Raw genomic sequence first — 7,087 nt, forward strand, 5'->3', positions numbered from 1 at the left:
ATTATTAACCAGATCCCTTTTTGCCAATCTTTGGAGGAATCTACAGTCTCTCTCTTCCTTTCTGGTTAGAATTTCCATGACAACTTCCTGTGAAGCAACGGAGAAAGAAAAGGAGATATGGCTCCATCTCAAATCATTCTCTATGACACCCCACAGGGCAATACTATTTACCAGAGCCACATAGTACTGTGTGTGTACTATATATGGAATGCAGACCGGAAGCTCCATCTCAAATCATTCTCTATGACACCCCACAGGGCAATACTATTTACCAGAGCCACAGAGTACTGTGTGTGTACTATATATGGAATGCAAACCGGAAGCTCCATCTCAAATCATTCTCTATGACACCCCACAGGGCAATACTATTTACCAGAGCCACATAGTACTGTGTGTGTACTATATATGGAATGCAGACCGGAAGCTCCATCTCAAATCATTCTCTATGACACCCCACAGGGCAATACTATTTACCAGAGCCACATAGTACTGTGTGTGTACTATATATGGAATGCAGACCGGAAGCTCCATCTCAAATCATTCTCTATGACACCCCACAGGGCAATACTATTTACCAGAGCCACATAGTACTGTGTGTGTACTATATATGGAATACAGGCCTGAAGCTCCATCTCAAATCATTCTCTATGACACCCCACAGGGCAATACTATTTACCAGAGCCACATAGTACTGTGTGTACTATATATGGAATGCAGACCGGAAGCAGTGATTCTCTCTTGTGGATGACTTATGTGCCTCAAGGCAAATAGAGGAAATTAGGAAATAGAATTTTAACTAAATACACATTTGAGATGAAGCCATATACAATGTAGGGATTCTTCTGCCACAGAAACCCTTGGGGGGCCGCCTACTGTGTAAACAGGGTACACAGTGAGGACTGCGACGGCCCACTACCAAGTCCAGCAAACAATAAATAAAACGTGCCTCTGTGCCCCACCGGTGAGGGGGGTGGGGGGATGTGACGGACAAAGAGGAAAAATACCCTCCTCTAACACTGGAATTACACACACATCAGCAGACAACAATGTTACTCTCCACACGCTTCCCTCTTGCTCACCTGGGATCTGTCTGCTCCACCCACAAACCACAAGTAATCCAGCGCCATGTACAAAGAAAAGATTACTAGATGAAAAAAACATTAGATGATTAGTTCTCTTCCTCCTCCTCCTCCTCCTCCTCCTCCTCCTCCTCTTGGTTCTCCATGCAGCCTCCACAGGCAGACAGCGCCCTCCAGTGGGTCTGCCAGGCTCTACCACGACATACAGCTGGGACCCCAGTTCATTAGGGAGCCAGTGGGTCTGCCAGGCTCTACCACAACATATAGCTGGGACCCCAGTTCATTAGGGAGCCAGTGGGTCTGCCAGGCTCTACCACAACATACAGCAGGGACCCCAGTTCATTAGGGAGCCAGTGGATCTCCCAGGCTCTACCACAACATATAGCTGGGACCCCAGTTCATTAGGGAGCCAGTGGGTCTGCCAGGCTCTACCACGACATATAGCTGGGACCCCAGTTCATTAGGGAGCCAGTGGGTCTGCCAGGCTCTACCACGACATACAGCTGGGACCCCAGTTCATTAGGGAGCCAGTGGGTCTCCCAGGCTCTACCACGACATACAGCTGGGACCCCAGTTCATTAGGGAGCCAGTGGGTCTGCCAGGCTCTACCACAACATACAGCTGGGACCCCAGTTCATTAGGGAGCCAGTGGTTCTGCCAGGCTCTACCACAACATATAGCTGGGACCCCAGTTCATTAGGGAGCCAGTGGGTCTGCCAGGCTCTACCACAACATACAGCTGGGACCCCAGTTCATTAGGGAGCCAGTGGGTCTGCCAGGCTCTACCACAACATATAGCTGGGACCCCAGTTCATTAGGGAGCCAGTGGGTCTGCCAGGCTCTACCACAACATATAGCTGGGACCCCAGTTCATTAGGGAGCCAGTGGTTCTCCCAGGCTCTACCACAACATATAGCTGGGACCCCAGTTCATCAGGGAGCCAGTGGGTCTGCCAGGCTCTACCACAACATACAGCAGGGACCCCAGTTCATTAGGGAGCCAGTGGGTCTGCCAGGCTCTACCACAACATACAGCTGGGACCCCAGTTCATTAGGGAGCCATTGGGTCTGCCAGGCTCTACCACAACATACAGCTGGGACCCCAGTTCATTAGGGAGACAGTGGGTTTGCCAGGCTCTACCACAACATATAGCTGGGACCCCAGTTCATTAGGGAGCCAGTGGGTCTGCCAGGCCCTACCACAACATACAGCTGGGACCCCAGTTCATTACGGAGCCAGTGGGTCTGCCAGGCTCTACCACAACATACAGCATGGACCCCAGTTCATTAGGGAGCCAGTGGGTCTGCCAGGCTCTACCACAACATACAGCTGGGACCCCAGTTCATTAGGGAGCCAGTGGGTCTGCCAGGCTCTACCACAACATATAGCTGGGACCCCAGTTCATTAGGGAGCCAGTGGGTCTGCCAGGCTCTACCACAACATACAGCAGGGACCCTAGTTCATTAGGGAGCCAGTGGGTCTGCCAGGCTCTACCACAACATACAGCTGGGACCCCAGTTGACCCCTCTCTGTCTTCCTGACTGTAGTAACTAGATCACCTCTCTGTCTTCCTGACTGTATTAACTAGATCCCCTCTCTGTCTTCCTGACCTTAGTAACTAGATCACCTCTCTGTCTTCCTGACTGTAGTAACTAGATCACCTCTCTGTCTTCCTGACTGTAGTAACTAGATCACCTCTCTGTCTTCCTGACTGTAGTAACTAGATCACCTCTCTGTCTTCCTGACTGTAGTAACTAGATCACCTCTCTGTCTTCCTGACTGTATTAACTAGATCACCTCTCTGTCTTCCTGACTGTAGTAACTAGATCACCTCTCTGTCTTCCTGACTGTAGTAACTAGATCACCTCTCTGTCTTCCTGACTGTATTATACTGTATATGTTTCTGCTGAGTGTACAAAAAATTAACACACTATTGAGTTGCCCCACATCCCTTTTGCACTCAGTCTCAGTTCGTTGGGTCATGGGGATGCTGGCCCATGTTGACTCTACAAGGTGTCGAAAGCGTTCCACAGGGATGCTGGCCCATGTTGACTCTACAAGGTGTCGAAAGCGTTCCACAGGGATGCTGGCCCATGTTGACTCTACAAGGTGTTGAAAGCGTTCCACAGGGATGCTGGCCAATGTTAACTCTACAAGGTGTTGAAAGCGTTCCACAGGGATGCTGGCCCATGTTGACTCTACAAGGTGTCGAAAGCGTTCCACAGGGATGCTGGCCCATGTTGACTCTACAAGGTGTCGAAAGCGTTCCACAGGGATGCTGGCCCATGTTGACTCTACAAGGTGTTGAAAGCGTTCCACAGGGATGCTGGCCCATGTTGACTCTACAAGGTGTTGAAAGCGTTCCACAGGGATGCTGGCCCATGTTGACTCTACAAGGTGTTGAAAGTGTTCCACAGGGATGCTGGCCCATGTTGACTTCAATGCTTCCCACAGTTGTGTCCAGTTGGCTGGATGTCCTTTGGGTGGTGGACCATTCTTGATACACACAGGAAACGGTTAAGCGTGAAAACCCAGCAGCGTTGGAGTTCTTGACACAAACCAGTGCGCCTGGCACCTACTACCATATCCTGTTCAAAGGAACTTAAAATACACTATATATACAAAAGTATGTGGACACCCCTTCAAATTAGTGGATTCAGCCGTTTCAGACACCCGTTGCTGACAGGTCTATAAAACTGATCACAGCCATGCAATCTCCATAGACAAACATTGGTAGTAGATTCGCCAGTACTGAAGAGCCCATTGATTTTCAACGTGGCACCGTCATAGGACAAGTCAGTTTGTCAAACTTACTGCCCTTCTAGAGTTGCCCTGGTCAACTGTAAGTTGCTGTTATTGTGAAGTTGGAAACGTCTTGGAGCAACAACGGCTCAGCTGCGTTGTGTCCAGTTGGCTAGATGTCCTTTGGGTGGTGGACTATTCTTGATACACACAGGAAACAGTTGAGTGTGAAAAACCCAGCAGCATTACAGTTCTTGACACAAACCGATGTGCCTGGTAGACTACCATACCCCGTTCAAATCACTGAAATCTGTTGTCCTGCTCACTCACCCACTGAATGACAACACAATCCATGTCTCAATTGTCTCAAGGCTCCAAAATCATTATTTAACCCGTCTCCTCTCCTTCATCTTTAACCCGTCTCCTCTCCTTCATCTTTAACCCGTCTCCTCTCCTTCATCTTTAACCCGTCTCCTCTCCTTCATCTTTAACCCGTCTCCTCTCCTTCATCTTTAACCCGTCTCCTCTCCTTCATCTTTAACCCGTCTCCTCTCCTTCATCTACACTGATTGAAGTGGATTTAGAAAGTGACACCAATAAGGGGTCAAAGCTTCCAGCTGGTCAGTCTGTCATGGAAGTAGGTGTTCATAATGTTCTGTCCACTCAGTGTCTGACAGGATGTTTATTTTTGTAATGATTTCAGTCATTTAGCAGACGCTCTTATTCAGCGTGGCTTACAGGAGCAATTAGGGTTAAGTGCCTTGATTAAGGGCACACCGGCAGGGGATTCGGACTCTTAACCACTAGGTTACCTGCCACCCTTGGCGTTCAATGTCAATGTTTGACTTGTTTGTGTATCAGCAAATTGACCTCGTCTCACTGCGTCCATGTTGCATCACACAGGAGTTTTCAAAGAACCTTTAGTCAAGGTGCTTCTCACCCACTCAGTCTGTCTTACCAGACTTCCTGGTCTAACTTATTAACTTAATACTCTTATTGACGGTTGAAAAGATTCAGTGGAACTCACAGGGATGGTTGGGGCATGACTTTCAAACTTCCAAAATAATTTATTTGATTTGACCTTTTTAATTAGAACATTTAAATGTACAACAGAAAGGTTACAATTTATACCATGACATTAAAGTGACAGTTCAGCCATTTGAAATATTTAGATATTTGTTTCCTTACCTTGAAAGCAGTCTATGGATAAGGACTCAGAGTGTCTGCAAGACCCCCTCACTCACACAGGAACATTTACCCTGCAACCCCCCTCCCCCCCTCACACACAGTAACATTTACCCTGCCCCCCCCCACACACACACAGGAACATTTACCCTGCACCCACCCCCCGTCACACACAGGAACGTTTACCCTGCACCCCCCCCACACACACAGGAACATTTACCCTGCACCCCCCCTGTCACACACAGGAACGTTTACCCTGCACCCCCCCACACACACACACACAGCAGGAACATTTACATCACTAGCTTCTCTTTATTCAACCTGCCATCTACCCACCTGGGGACTGAGGGTTATGAGAGAACCCCCACATCACTAGCTTCTCTTTATTCAACCTGCCATCTACCCACCTGGGGACTGAGGGTTATGAGAGAACCCCCACATCACTAGCTTGTATGTTCTGCAGCCTTGTAAAGATAAGGAGGGGATGACTGGGAGGCAGGTTGGCATTTATTATCATGAATCTCGCCCTGGAGGCAGTTCAGCAAAGTGGTCACTAGCTGACACAGGCACAAAGTAATAAAATCTGATTTTAACCTTAACCATAACCACACTGCTAATCCTTACCTTAAGTTAAGACCATAAAACAAAATTGTTTTCCACAACTGTTTACGGTATAGCCAATTTTGACTTTGCAGCTTTTACTTTGCAGCTTTGCAGATTTCACACAGTGTGTTGTGAAAGCTGTGAATATGTTGTAATGTTTTAAATTTGTATACACTGCCTTAATTGTGCTGGACCCTAAGAAGAGTAGCCAAGGCAGCTGCTAATGGGGATCCATAATAAATAAAAATATCTAGAGGAAATAGACCAGATCTGCCCTCAGGTCAAGATTCATGACAAACATCAACCTGCCTCCAGGTCAAGATTCATGACAAACATCAACCTGCCTCCAGGTCAAGATTCATGACAAACATCAACCTGCCTCCAGGTCAAGATTCATGACAAAAACATCAACCTGCCTCCAGGTCAAGATTCATGACAAACATCAACCTGCCTCCAGGTCAAGATTCATGACAAACATCAACCTGCCTCCAGGTCAAGATTCATGACAAACATCAACCTGCCTCCAGGTCAAGATTCATGACAAACATCAACCTGCCTCCAGGTCAAGATTCATGACAAACGTCAACCTGAGGTTTCATGACAAACATCAACCTGCCTCCAGGTCAAGATTCATGACAAACATCAACCTGCGACTGGAAGAGGCAACATAAAATCAATAATGAAATTGTTTTCACAATTAACAAGCCTTTTCTTGTTTCAAGTATGTTTTATTATGACAAGTACAATATATCCTTGTATACTTGTACAACTACAGAGCGTATGTCCATATATAATTGTACAATTTGTTATTCAACATAAAAACATACAACATATTATCACATTGGTGTTTTAACAGTGTTATTGGATATTGTTCGAGTTTAAATGTTTAAACAGAGGATCCATCTAAAACAGTATAAAACAAGATGATAAACAGAGGATCCATCTAAAACAGTATAAAACAAGATGATAAACAGAGGATCCATCTAAAACAGTAAAAAACAAGATGATAAACAGAGGATCCATCTAAAACAGTATAAAACAAGATGATAAACAGAGGATCCATCTAAAACAGTATAAAACAAGACGATAAACAGAGGATCCATCTAAAACAGTATAAAACAAGATGATAAACAGAGGATCCATCTAAAACAGTATAAAACAAGATGATAAACAGAGGATCCATCTAAAACAGTATAAAACAAGATGATAAACAGAGGATCCATCTAAAACAGTAAAAACAAGATGATAAACAGAGGATCCATCTAAAACAGTATAAAACAAGATGATAAACAGAGGATCCATCTAAAACAGTATAAAACAAGATGATAAACAGAGGATCCATCTAAAACAGTATAAAACAAGATGATAAACAGAGGATCCATCTAAAACAGTATAAAACAAGATGATAAACAGAGGATCCATCTAAAACAGTATAAAACAAGATGATAAACAGATGATAAACAGATCCATCTAAAACA

The sequence above is a fragment of the Oncorhynchus nerka genome, unplaced genomic scaffold (genome assembly GCF_034236695.1).
Source record: "Oncorhynchus nerka isolate Pitt River unplaced genomic scaffold, Oner_Uvic_2.0 unplaced_scaffold_1175, whole genome shotgun sequence".
Classification (NCBI taxonomy): domain Eukaryota; kingdom Metazoa; phylum Chordata; class Actinopteri; order Salmoniformes; family Salmonidae; genus Oncorhynchus; species Oncorhynchus nerka.